Genomic DNA, 14971 nt, shown 5'->3' with positions numbered 1-14971 from the left:
GAACACCCATTACCAACAATTCCGGAAAGAAAACCAGATATCATGATCTATGAAAAGAAGACAAAAGAAACATTGATCGTTGAAATTGCTACACCCAGTGACTACAGTATCTTGCATACAGAGAGGCACAAAGTCATAAAATATCAGGATTTGTAGGCAAAAGCAAGAGCAAAGTGAAAGAAAGATACTATAGTACAGGGAGCAAGAATCTACAGTCGTACTTAGATATGTTACTGATACATGTAACTCCGTATGAATTGCAGAAGGAGTCATTACTGGGCACATTGCAGGTGCTGCGAAGAGCACTTCTGGCTGACATCAAAGAATAAAACAGTACTAATTTCATGAACTTAAACTATACTTTTACTATGAAACCAAAAAAAAAGGTACCACAAACCAAGAACAGTACAGCTTCAAGGCGGAAATAACCCGGAATCAGACCAAGGAATACCAAAACACTTGTTTATTCCAATGAACAATACCAATAAAACGAACAGGAAGATCAAGTTGAATCATGTTAAGCACGCTTTCACTTTGCTAAATACAAAGCTTCTTCAACACTGATTGGCATAAACATATTGCCTTTTACACTAGTTTTTTTAGACAATATTTGTATATTATGCAGAGGGTCTAGTGATTTATTTGTGGAATTTATGTGCAGAGTTCTTGAGTTTCGATTATACGTTGGATGATTTTAGTATTAATTATCTTGATATCACACTATATAAAGACAATCTGAACCAATGTTTTCATTCTAAGTTATATAGGAAATCCACGTTTTCTAATATGAATTTGCATTTTGAAAGTGGACATCCTTTTTATCAAAAAAAAGGTACTGTTAAAGGCCAGTTGATAAGGGCCTCTAGGATGACCAGTAAGGATGTGATATTTCTGAATGAAGTTAAATATATTAGTTCTCTATTTTTGGAAAGAGGCAATCCTGACCCTTTGATATGTGCTCTAGTTAAAGAGGTAGTTGATAACAGGGAAGGAAAGTTTTTTCCACTTATTAGACTGGGTGAGGAGGTTATGGCCCTAAAGAGTGAAAATGCAGTTCATTATAACCAAGCATTTTCACATACATTTTTGGCTACATCTTGGAAAGTGGAAGAAATTATTAAAAAATACTGGCCTTTATTGAAGGTTAATATTGAAACAGGTAAATATATCCCTGTTCAACCATCCTTTAGAAGGAGAAGAGGAATGAATTTAAAGGATATGTTTGATAGGAGTGACATCCGAAAGGTCTGGTAATGGTAATTTTAAAAGGGGCACCTATAAATGTGGTGCGTGCTGTCAGTGTGAATTTATTTTGCAACAGCGAGATATTCAGATCCCTTCTAGAGGAATTAGACTTACAGCACTGAAACATTATAATTGCGACACAAGAGGAATAATTTATATAGGTATATGTTTAAGTTGTAAAAGTTTTTATATAGGAAAAACTACTCGCACTCTTAGGAAAAGAATTTATGAACACTTCTATGAAATCAGCAAAGAAAAAGAATCAAATGCCTTTTATAAACATTCATTAGTTTGTAATAGAATGAATATAAAATTTGCTGTAGTGGAACAAGTAGGTATTGACCCTCGTGGGGACAGCTGGGAGTCTAGGGTTGAGTTTTGTGAATTATTCTGTCAGTTAAAAACCGACGCAAGTAGACCCCCAAGTTTAAATGACAGTATTAGTATTAGTAGTGTTTTGAAATTAAGGCAGGCAAAATTGTGATGTTTTTATTAGTTTTGAACATTTTATGCTATGTGTCAGAAGGTAGTTCATATGCTTTTTTGTTTTAGTATGGTTACATGCTGGTTTTAATGTGAGCATTGTTGTTTGCATTCTTTTAGGGAGGCTGTTTTGCACATTATTATGGGTATCAAGTAATGGATAGGGGAATTACTTACTCACTACATTCAGTTATTTATATAGGCTGGTCAAGAGGTTTACACTGATTTTAATGTTCATTAATTTGTATTTTGAACTACTAATGTTTTAGCAAGTATACAGACATGTACTATTAAGTAATATTTAATATTTTTTATAAGATGTGAACAGGGTATTTCAGTACAGACTGTTTATTGTTTGTTAGTATTGTCATTCAGTTTTGGATTTGAAGCATTGCTCTTTTAAGAACATTTATTATGTTATTTATATTAATCAATTATTTAATTATTAGAACACAGCATAGTATATTTAAGCACTGCTGTTTCATAATTTTTTGTTCTGAAGAAGCTTTGTATTTAGCAAAGTGAAAGCGTGCTTAACGTGATTCAACTTGATTTTCCCGTTCGTTTTATTGGTATTGTCCGTTGGAATAAACAAGTGTTTTGGTATTCATTGGTCTGATTCCGGGTTATTTCCGCCTTGGAGCTTTACTATACTTTTACTATGACCATTCCTGTCACAGTATTAGAAACCCAAAAGATATGAAGAAATTAAAAAAGATTCTATAGGAATGAGAAGTGAGCTAAATGGTTCTCTGACAGTGCATGGAACAGAATAACAAATTACATTAAAGCAAGTACTAGTTTAGATATTTTTAAGAACAGCCTGGACACTTATTATGAGAACAAGTGTTTTGGTATATTGGCAAGCTAGAAAGGCATTAATGCCCATGCTTGAAGTATTTGTATGCATGTATGTATGTATGTAATAACTTTACGTGACAATACCCAGTGTTCCTATAAATTGTTTCTACAACAAATAATTATTTCATCCTTATAGAGATCTAATAACTTATTTAGTTTCCCACCTTCCCTCCCTATTGATATCCTGTTCTTATACTTGGTGGCCTTGCAGTTGCCCACCCCTACTGTAAATTTGATTTGGGACACTCCTCCCAGTCTAGTGTTGTTAGCTCATTCTACCTAATACAGAGAGAACATTTCAGAAGGCCAACCCACTTAGTTTCTTAACCTTGAATTATCTTCTGCTCCTCCTTTCTTCCTTTCCACTTTACTAAAGAAAAAAAGAAAAAAAATTCTAAGCTTGTTTCCTGACTTTCCTGTAACTAGCCCAGATACAGATTTGCTGTATCCAGGACTGTTTGTAAGCTTCTGAGCCCCCCAAGACTTTCTGTGTTGGAGGGAAGCCTTTTAGCTTATCAGTGGGAGTGGTAAGCACTAGGTAGCCTATCTATCACAAGAGGAGTTATTTCTGGCCCAGAACTTGTAGTATATTGTCCTTGTGGGCAGTTTTTCCATCTCTTTCAACTTTCTGGCTTAAAAGCCTGAGCTTACGCTTTTCCCACCTTTCCTGTAACTAGTCTAGTCCAGATACAGATTTGCTGTATCCAGGACTGTTTGTAAGCTTCTGAGCCTACCAAGATTCAACTTTCTAGTTTAAAAGCCTGCATTTGCACTTGTTTCCCACCGTTCCTCTAACTAGTCTAGTCCAGATACAGATTTGCTGTATCTACAACTGTTTGTAAGCTTCTGAGCGGTACCAAAGTCTGCTGTCCATTTTTCCCTTAGATAAACTAGTTCTCTCCTCTCCTGCACTTTTACTAGCTTATTAGTCTATCACTTTACCAGACCTCTTGTAGCAATTACTGTAGCACACAAAAGTGCTACCAGCACTAAATGTTCTACAAGGAAACAGCTCCAGTACTTATTATTAATGCCCACCCCTCCAGGCATGTTTAAAGGTCAGTTCCCTGTGCATTCTCTTATTAGCCTGGTAAATTTGGGGATCTCGAGGCAATATAGCAACTGCCTCATGTACACTGGCAACACTCTCCTCTTACCTCCAAACACACAGATTTGTGAGAGATGCACTTATATATACAAATTGGAAGCCATGCACTCTCCTGCCAAGACCGGAATAGCTAGTCAAGAGGAGAAGGTCAACACTTGCACCACACTACATGGAACACATAGCCCTCCAGAACACACACCAGCACTGCCTTCACATAAAAACACAAACTGCACACCCACCTTTGTGGAGGCTCTAAATAAAATTCTACCCAAACAGCAGAGACCTCCATGCAGTAACACATTCAACCATGACAACACAACACTAATCAAGAGACACATAACTCTCCTAAACAGTGTGCCACTCAACCAAAGCCCCTAAGGCAAAACAGCATGCCCAGCACACTAGTCATAGGTGACTTGATAGTGAGGCACACTGATGTCCCACTCACTAGGTTGAATAAGGAGAAGGTAACAGTCAGCTGCCTGCCAGGCACCAGGATCCACCACATAACACATGCACTCAGGTCTCTCAAGAACAGGTACAAATATGACTTTGCCATTGTACGTGTGGGTGTGAATGACCTGAGATGTACCTCCCTGGACTACATGAAAAAAGACATGAAGGAGCTCTTGGATTATGTAGCACAGGCAGGCATGATCCTAGCCCTGAACAGCATACTACTATCACCCAGAATGATACCACAGTACAAGCAGAAAATGATTGATTTCAACAATTGTCTACTATAAGAATTGTTAATCTCTAACATATTGTGTATGTTTGCTATAAGTATGCTCTATTTTTTTCTCTTCTCTCATGTACTGTATTGTATTGTGGAACTTTTCTCCCAGGGCCTCCGCAGAAAATGGACCTGTGTCCATTCGGACTTTCCCAGTAAACAAATGTAACATGAAATAAAATAAATAAATAAAATAAATTGGCTAAGTGTCTGGTGTCATTCTAAGGGGATCTAGTATCTGTCTGCCTGGGATGACATGATTGACAGACCTCGATGCTTTGCCAGAGATGGCCTGCATCTGTCACCCCTGGGCTTCCAGATACTGACCAAGGCTCTTGCCACCCCTCTTGTGCCTTTTTTAGGCAGTGTTCCAAAGACCAAATTATCACCATAACAGCCACAAACAAATGCAATCTGAGAGTCATGCTGCTCAATGCTAGAAGTCTAAATCTCAAAATGCACTCACTCAAAGCCCTCCTTAAAATGGAGAACATTGACATTTGTGTCAATACAGAGACCTGGTTCAAGGCAGCAGAAAGTACAACTGCACTACCAGGCTATAACTCATTCCACACCTTTCAGCCCCAGAACTTGGACTGAAGCTCCAAAGGCAGTGGTGTTTCCATATTCATAAAGGATGCACACACCTCCAGACTAGTAGCCTAACATAACTAATCTGAGATACTTCAGGTGCAGCTAACATTGGGTAAGACAGTAATTCAGGTTGTAGCCTGCTATAGGTCCCCGACTATGTCCCAAGACTCACACTCCACGTTCCTAAGCACCCTGGAAAATATTAGGGTCCAACCTAACACTCTCATACTGGGTGACTTCAACTACCCCTCCATTAACTGGGAAAACTACTCATGTACCAATACACTTCCCCACCTTTTCCTGGAATTCATTAATTCCAATGTCCTGGACCAGCTCGTTCTTACCCCCACTAGAGGTGGCAATATCCTCGGCCTGGTCATTAGTAACATGGGCAACCGTTGCTCTACAGCAATATGGTCAAATCCTAAACCTCTCTGGTTAGATCTGACCACAAACTAATCACCTTGGAAATCCAAATACCTCCCAACCCCTACCCCCCGCAAAGCTAACCACCATGAAAAACTTCTCCAAAGCTAACTTTGTGCTCCTAAAAACAGAGGTGGCTAACTTCACAGCACCCATGCAAATGGAGATCAGTTGCGTGACCGCAGAATCATACACCAATGCACTGTATGAACACTTACACAAATGCATGGATCTCGCCATACCCAACAGAACTAAGACACTCTCCTCCACAAAAAGGAAGCCAATCTGGTGGTCCCATGCCATAACCAAACTCTACAACAGAAGGAGGAAACTGATGCAGAATAAGGTGAAGTCCCAAGACTGGAAAAACTCCCTTATCAGCAGCAAAAAAAAGTTAAGATCCCTCATCAAATCCTCTAAAGCTAGCTATGAATACAGAATTGAAGCAGATAGTAAAGAAAACCACAAGGCCTTCTATAGTTATGTAAATAATCTCCACGGCAATACCCAGATTTGCTCTTAGCTACTGCACAATGGTACCTCCTATACTGAGCCAACAGATATTGCTAATATACTGGCCGACAGATTCATTATCAACTTTACCCCCCACCCCAAGGGACTAGTCACAATACCAGTAGATTGCGAGGCACCCAGTATTACTGCTGCACAGTTTAAAACAGCACTGTTGAAGGCCAAGAATACAGCTTCTATGGGACCTGACAGTATCCCTGGCTATGTTCAACATGAACTACAGAGTGAACTGGCACCTCACCGGTGTGCCTTGTTCAGTCTCAGCCTCATCTCAGGCTTTGTCCCTACCAAATGGCGCACTGCTACAGTCATCCCTCTCCTCAATGGAGGAGTGACTACAGACCCTGGGAACTATTACCCCATTAGCCTGATAAGTCTGATATGCAAAGCTATGGAACACATCATCATGGACCTAAAAACAAGAATATAGGGAATCTCCAAACTCTGGATCCCACACAGTTTGGTTTTATGAAGGGTAGATCATGCCTGCTCAACTTGGTCAACTTCTTTGAGTAAGTCACCAAAGCTGTGAATTAAGGCAAGGTGGTTCATGCAGCCTACCTTGATCTGGCCAAGGCCTTTGATACCATTCCCCACTCAGGAATCATAGAAAAATTCACTAAGTTAGGCATAATCCCCTATATCACTAGGTGGGTTGCAAACTGGCTCACAGGTAGAACCCACAGTGTGAAAGTGGCTGACTCCAAGTCAGACTGCCAACCAGTCATGAGTGGAGTCCCACAGGGTTCTGTCCTGGGTCCTCTCCTGTTTGGTATCTACTTCTCTGAAGTCCAGGCCAACATGAAGGGACTCTGGCTGACATGGTTCACAGACGATTGCAAGTTGGGAGCTATTATTAACTCCCTGAGTGATGTTGACATCCTGCAGAAAGGCTTCACTGAGACCAACGAATGGTGTCAGAACCACGTCCTTAAGCTCAATGCCAAAAAATGCATCATCATCCCCTTTGGGAAAAAACAGGTTCCCATTAATTACACATTGATTGTAATCCACTGAACACACAAGGCATTATAAGAAATCTGGGAACACATGTTGACAGCAACCTCTCTTTTGACCACCAGATTGCCAATGTGGTCAGAAAGTCCTTTTGTGTGGCATATCTCATTACTAAGGGTTTTGCATCCAGGAAGAAAGAGGTCACTGTCTCCCTCTACTCTTCCCTCTTTAGGCCAATCATTAAGTACAATGCCCCATTTGGCATGTACCTCACTAAACACCTGCAACAACTGGAGAGGCCACAAAAGTACCTCACAAAGAGGATCCTAGGCCTTAACCATTTGTCCTTTATGAACAGACAAAAAAACTCCAACTATTTTCTGTCTCATATCTCCTACTTAGAAGTGATCTCTGCTTGACTTACAAAGCATGTCTGGCCCAGCTCTGTTAGAAATGCTACATCTAAAGAAATCCCAATCCGTCCACTCCACACACTCCAGAGACATCAACCTCATTACCACAATCAACAGAACATGCTGGAGGGACAGGTACTTAACCCAGTGACTGCCCATGCTATGGAATAGACTTCCCATACATGTCAAGCAGAGCACCTCACTGGCCTTCTTCAAGAGAAATCTTGATGAGTGGATGTGAAATAGAAAATTGACCCCAGGGATCCCTCCAGTGGCTTTACTCAACAGAGGCACTGGAAACTAAGGTTGGGTGGCATGTGCCAGGGTAATCCTATGGGCTAGGTTTGTAAAAGCCCGTGGGCCATTAGCCTAGTACACACCTATGAACCTATGAACCTATAAGGCAGAATAGGCATTTCTTAGAAGTCATTCAGAAGAAAGTAACAAAATTTTGGTCCAAAACCTGAAAAAGGCATTAGATGAACATAGCATTAAAGGTTAAGGACTATGCTAGATGAGAAGTAAATGACCTGGAAATGTTTTATTATGTAAAAGCATTTATAAAAGTAAGCTCTGGACTAAGTTAATCTATAGACCAATGTTCAGATTTGATTTGATTTGGGACAGTCTGTATAGCCTTACTAACTGATCAGTAGATGTCCATGAAATGACCAGCAAATCATATCCCATGGTACAAAATAATAAACCCTTTGGCCAGTGATCTGAAGTTATGAAGATGGAAATTCTATAGCACAAAGAGACAGTGACTGGCTTTATTTATTACTTTTTGTACATGCCTGGGGAATATGAGGACCATTTCTAAATGTATCTCTTTTGGGTTTGTGACATGTAAGCTGATTTTTGAATTGCCAAATAATTATTTTAATCAACCATTTTAGCTTTGAGTTTTCAAGACCTACCTTAAGCCCCAGTGATTGAAGCCAAAGGCTCAACTAGGAAGGAGTGTTGAGGAGGTTGTAGTTGATATTGTTGATTTATATGTGTCTAAAAGGCAACAACAACTTAAAATGATATTGGTGAGATTAAGTAAAAGTAAATTCAGAAATAAGGCAAAAGGAAGGTGATTAAGGATTGAATCCTGTGGTGTGCTTTATTCACTGGTTTAGGACAGGGATGAGTCTACTTTGATAAGGCACTAAATGTTGTAGTTGTTTATAGTTTAAGAAATTATTTAGTTCCTTGTATTCCAGGCCACACATTGTCAACCCTTTGAGAAGCATACCATGGAATACTTAACTGAATGTTTTGGTCAAGCATTACACAAGTCAATTCAATACTGTCCATCACTATTTGGATAATGCTAGCTGGGTATATAAGCACAGTGCATGGGCTGTGAACTTGTTAAATCATGTTAAAGTGATGGTTGCAAATATAAAAGATATGCTATTTACTGTGCTGAAGTAAATCACTTGTGCAATGTAGAATGTATTCACTTCACTAAATTATAATGGTCATATTCTGAAACTTCTGTGTTTTACATTCAATGTCACTCTCAGTTATATTCCTTGTATTAAAGCTTTGAGTGATTTTCTAAAAAAATGAAGCTAATAGTGTGTTGTGTCATTTTTTGTTTCATTGTTTACTCAGTTTTTCTTTAAAACCATGTCCATAGGATAATGTCACAGTAGACACCTGGTAATGTTTTGCATACAACTGCAAAGCTTTCTGCATAAAGAAAAATAATTTACTTCTTTAGTAGAATACTTCTTACTTGCTTTATGGTATCATGGCTATAGTATAACATGTGTTGGTTTTCAGTTTAATGTCTTTCACCTGCAACAGTGAGTTTGTTTTTGTGGGAAGTAACAGACTCCTGATGCATGAAGCATTAAAAATACAGTAGCCTATGCGCAAGTTAAGTAGTGAAGCATTATGGGTTCTGACATTGATGATTTCATGATAGGAATTTTTAAATGCATTAAAATTTTCAGTGGGCTGTTCTTATCAATAAAAATAGACCCCAGGATTTAATAAAATCCATGTAGACACATTGTAGAACCTATACGAAATGTATCCATGTACATGGCCACAGTTCCCCCTCAGCAGCGTCCCATGCATATTAATGATGGTGTGCTGCTGAGGGAAAGCATAGGAATGGGGATACTGAATCCATTTAGGGAGAAGTGTAGAGGCTATCCATGTTTGTGGATGCCTGGTCAGAAGTTATGTATAGGGTGGGGCTCCCTATAATTCTCCTAACTACTGTTGAAATGCTGTGAATTGTTTTAAATGTGTAATATTTTATTCTTATGAATTTTTTCCTCTTTGTATGTTTGCGTGCCATGGTGTGAAGTGCAGCAATGTCAAGCCATGCTCACATATTAACAGCTGACACCTGCTACACATCTAAAAATAGAAACCATATGTAGTTAATTATTATAATTACATATTTTTTAAATTGGCATTTGCACAGAGCATCACATAGCCAAGCGGTTCTTATACATACATAGCTGACAGCTGCCAGACATCTAAAAATAGAAACCAGATGTAATTACGGGTCTGTTTGAACATGTTTGCACAGTGTGGCATGGTGCTCAGCAATGCTAACAGGTATCCCAGTAGTATATGTGAAGGTATACTAGTTTTCATAATATCCAAGTAGCTAAATGGGTAGAGCTACAGTCTAATGCTTAGTAGGTCCTGGGTTTGAGTCCATAGCAGTCATAAGGTGTCTGTAATTTAATTTAGTATATATTTTTAATTTTAAAAACAAATTTGTGAAATATGGCACTGATGCACTGTGCTGAGCACTGCTTAAACATGTTAATGGCTACTACTGTTTGCATTGTGCTAAGCTTTGCTAAAACCTCAGTTGTGCGAGTATGTATGCTGGTTAGCTCTGCTTAGTTTGTTTGCACACTACTATGCAAGGTGGCACTTTTTTGAATGTTGCTCAATGATGTGTAAGGGTAGGAAAACAGCCTATATTAGGTGCAATAGGCAGGAATTCTGCACCATTCTTTGCAGTCTGCTTATCTGCTTATATGTCAGGCAGTGTTGGAGAGGGTGGGTGCTTTCAGGCACAGAGATGGGGTATACAGGAGTCTAGGGTCTTTGTTGGGCTCCTGGTAAAGAATTATGAACCCAGGGTGATGCAGGTCAGTTTCCAGGGCTTAGAATGGAAGGCAAGGGCCAGGAAACATACCAGTGTTACTGGAATCCCCCGCATTGGTGAGCATTATCATTACCATTATGATGACCTGAAGAGGTGAAAGAAGAGAACCTTGGACACTTGGGTCCAAGAGGCAAGAGCTGGGCATGCCCCACAAAAATGTAAGTATGTTTTCCATTGTTTTATCAAAATGCAAGCTGAATATCTGCAACACTGGTATGCATAATGGTGTGCTTCTCTCCCAACAGCTGCAGCTGAGAGGACTAGAAATGTTGAGTCTCATGTTGGATGCCTGGCCAGGTTGCACCATGAGTGTGGTTAGTACGGATTTATTATGCTAACTGTAGTGCAATAAGCAAGAAAGAGTAAAACATTTACTGCAATAAAGTATATATAATAAAACACATGTGCAATAAATGGGCAATTAGAGCTGTAGTGCAATAAAAGAACAATAACAACTGCATTGCAATAAACAATAAACAATACCAATAACAGTAAGCAAAATGGTGTACAGCAGGATTGTGTTGTTATAACCATTGCAGTAGAGCTATATGCATTGCTTGTCTATGGTAAGGTTGCTGTAGTCAAGTGTGATACTGGCCTCAGGCCAATATCTGTCACATAATGCTCTCTGTTCCTCCTACTCCAGGAAATAAAGGTATATAGGTGAGGTAGCCACTATTTGGGCATTTGATAAAACAGTGGAAAACATACTTACATTTTTGTGGAGCAGACCAATTCAGTGCCAACTTCACCCCCTCTCGCCCCCTAAACTGCCCATCTCAATACTGGAAGATTGCCAAATTCCAGTAATAACGGCCACACAGGTAAAAATGCACTCTCCAAAGCTAAGAATACAGCATCCATGGGACCAGATGACATCCTGGGCTGGGTATTACATGAACTACAAAATGAACTGGCACCTCACCTAAGTGTCATGTTTAATCATAGCCTCACATCAGGCTTTTTGCCCACTGAGTGGTGCACAGCTACAGTTATCCCATTCCACAAGAGGGGATCGACCTTGGATCCCGGGAACTACTGCCCCATCAGTCTGACAAGCCTGATCTGCAAGGCCATGGAACGTATTATCATGGAACTTATAAACAAAGACATTGGCAACCTTCAAACACTGGACCCCACCAAGTTTGGGTTCGTGAAAGGCCGATCTTGTCTCCTGAACCTGATTGACTTCTTTGAATCAGTCTTTAGAGCTGTGGACGAGGGTAAGGCAGTCCACACAGCCTATCTGGACTTCGCCAAGGCCTTTGACACCATCCCCCACTCTGGAATCATAGATAGACTTACTAAGCTGGGCATTAATCCCTATGTCACTTGATGGGTTGCCAACTGGATTACTGACAGAACCCACACTGTAAAAGTAGCCAACTCCAAATCCAGCTCCAGACATGCGACAAGTGGAGTACCTCAGGGTTCAGTCCTGGGACCACTCTTGTTTGGCATCTACTTTCCTGAAGTACAGGCCAACACTAAGGGATTCTGGCTAACAAAGTTCACAGATATCTGCAAACTGGGAGCCATTATTGAATCCCCAAATGATGTGGATATTCTACAAAAGAGCCTTACAGAAACAGATGCTTGGTGCCAGAGCCATGGGCTTAAGCTCAATCCCAAGAATTGTATACTTATCCACTTTGGGAAAAAACATGTACCCATGAATTACCACATAAGTGGCAGTACACTAAACACCAAAAGTGTGATAGAAGACTTACGGACACAGGTGGACAGTGGTCTCACTTTCGATAACCACATCACCACAACAGTAAGGAAATCCTTCTATGTGGCACATCTCATCACTAAGTGCTTTTCATCCAGAAAAAAGGAGGTCATTGTCCCACTGTACTCATCCCTTATTTGACCCACTCTAGAATACAACGCCCCATTTGGTATGTACCTCTCAAGACATCTGCAACAACTGGAAAGGCTGCAGAAATACCTCACTAAAAGAATCACAGGCCTAAGGTAGATGCCCTATGCTGACCGTTTTAAAAAACTCCAGCTATACTCTGTCGCATATCATCTACTCAGAGTCGATCTCTCCTTAACATACAAGGCTATGTCAAACCCAGAGCTGTTGGACATGCTACACTTAAAGAAATCCCAATCCCGCAGAGCAACTCAATATGCCAATTAGCACAGCTGCACACCTAACATACACATTTGAAGTTCCTACTTGTAACATGGACTGCCTTCATACATGCTCCAAATTACTACCAGACTATAACACATGGCCTGACAGTCACCCAAATGGTGGACATATTGTTATATTTATCCCCCATGTTGCTCAAGAACACAACCAACATGTGACCTAGTACTCTGTTAGTGATACCATTGCCTATCATACTTACCTTAAACACATGCCTTAATTGGACTAGAAAGGGTAGCCTCACTTTGGCTCTACCTCTACAATAAGGCTGACACAGCTCCTAGAGTTACTCCTACAGTTTGTTGTCTTCTGAAGTGTTCACACTCTCTGCCTATGCTTATTACCTGCAGTAGCAGTGGCAGCCTATAGCATATGCATCTCTATGTAAAAGTTGCTGCTATGGACCTACCCTCTGTGATGAAGTAGTCTCCTCACCCCAGTAATGTCCAGCACAACATATCAGAAATGCCCCTAATCTACATGAAAGTGTTATATATTGTACTGCCATTGCATGTGATTGGCTGATGATAGTGCAAATCAGCTGGTTGGCTGCAATCAGCATTTCAGAACCACAGTTTGGTTAAGAGGCAATCACCTGAGGATGAGAAGCATGTTAAAAAGGAAAGCAGCTGGCTATGGGGAGTCATTCTGTATGAGACTTTCCTCATACAGACCACATGTATGCAAAGTAATAACTATCAGCACATATCAACAGAGGAGTACTGCACTCCATCAGGTCTGTAACCATCTTGTTTATATCAGGATGCAGATGTCTGACTATACTTATGGGGAATAGGGATAACAGCATTAAGCCTTTCTTAGAACTGTGATAATGACATGTCAATGATCTCCAGATTTGTTACACATACAGAGGATGTGCAAGACATCAAGGGTGAAATATATATTGTCAGTGTGGCACACTGGGCTCGTGGAACTGTTCCTTTACAGTAGTTGTAATGGCACACTGTTATTTGTTTGGCACAGTTGGTTTGACATTATTGAGGGATTGCCCCTTGGGGACACACTACAATAGACTCCATTGTTGGCTGTATGAACATACAGCAGTATCTGTCATGGAACACACAGGAATACCTGACTATCACTGGTATCCTAGTTGTATCCACATTTTTAGTATGTTTGTACACTCTGGAATATGACATGTGTGATAAAGCAGTGGATATTGCTAGCCATTCTGTCCTTGCTATATTTCTACATAGTGTACTTCCATGTATGTGAACATGACATGTATTCCCATGTTATTGTCTTTCAGAGAAGATGTATACAAGACACTGTGCAGCTTTCAGGGATGTAGAGAATGAGTTGATAGTGGAAGGGCTCTGTCAACACCATTAATTCATACTGTCCATGTAAAGGCACAACAGGGAAAAGTGGGAGGCATTGTGGGCTGACCTTGTCCATGATATCAATGCCACTGGTCATCAGAGCAGGACATATGAGCAGGTTCAACACCTCTCAACAGACATGATCAATGCTGCATGCAGAAGAGCAGTAGATCTAGCCAGGGGCGGTGGGCCTGCAGTGGAACAGCCACTCTTTGCCACTGAGGAATTCCTGGGAAATCTAGGCACACACAACAGCTCCCAGGCATCCATCACACCCTAATTCATGGATGTGGGTGGCACAGTTTCCATGACAGAGGAGCATGCAGGTAAGCTTAGTTTGAACAGCATTGCAATACTGCAGCATTCAGTTTGTCAAGGTGTACATAGTCTTACATGGGTGTCAGATCTGTCTGCTTTTGGGGGGAGGGTTTTACTGCACTTTGACTATCATCCTCAGATTTTGGCCAATATAACAATTAAAACAGTAACTACTGTAAATCTGAGATATATGGGCATATTACCTTGTGGTGTTGGAACATAAAGTGGTACTGACTTTACCTGTCCCTTAACTTTTCACAGGTCCGTCAGGTATTGGCTAAGCCCATGATCCTGCTCCTGGTAAGCATGACACTGTTTTGTTACAGATGTAGGTTTACAGCAGTGTATGCCCTAGACTGTCATCCCAGGCTTGCTGCTTGCATTGCTGTACTGTCGGCATGATTGCCAACTGCACACATATATTCTTTTGTTTTCTCAAAAATATTTTTTTATTTTTCAAATACATTTGAATGAATTCCATAGTATTTATACATAACATCTTAAATAACTATGCACACTATCTGCATTAGCCTGTCACTATAACAAATCTTAATGTATACAGTTACTTTATAAGTATGACCAATCCATTATCAGAGTGTCTGATCAATTATTGCATAGTGTCAATCAACAATAAGACTTTTCCCCAAGGGGTCTTG

The sequence above is a fragment of the Protopterus annectens genome, chromosome 10.part0, assembly GCF_019279795.1.
Source record: "Protopterus annectens isolate FY-2018-M chromosome 10.part0, PAN1.0, whole genome shotgun sequence".
Classification (NCBI taxonomy): domain Eukaryota; kingdom Metazoa; phylum Chordata; order Ceratodontiformes; family Protopteridae; genus Protopterus; species Protopterus annectens.
The sequence above is the reverse complement of the archived record's forward strand: the minus strand, read 5'-3'. Positions refer to the sequence as shown.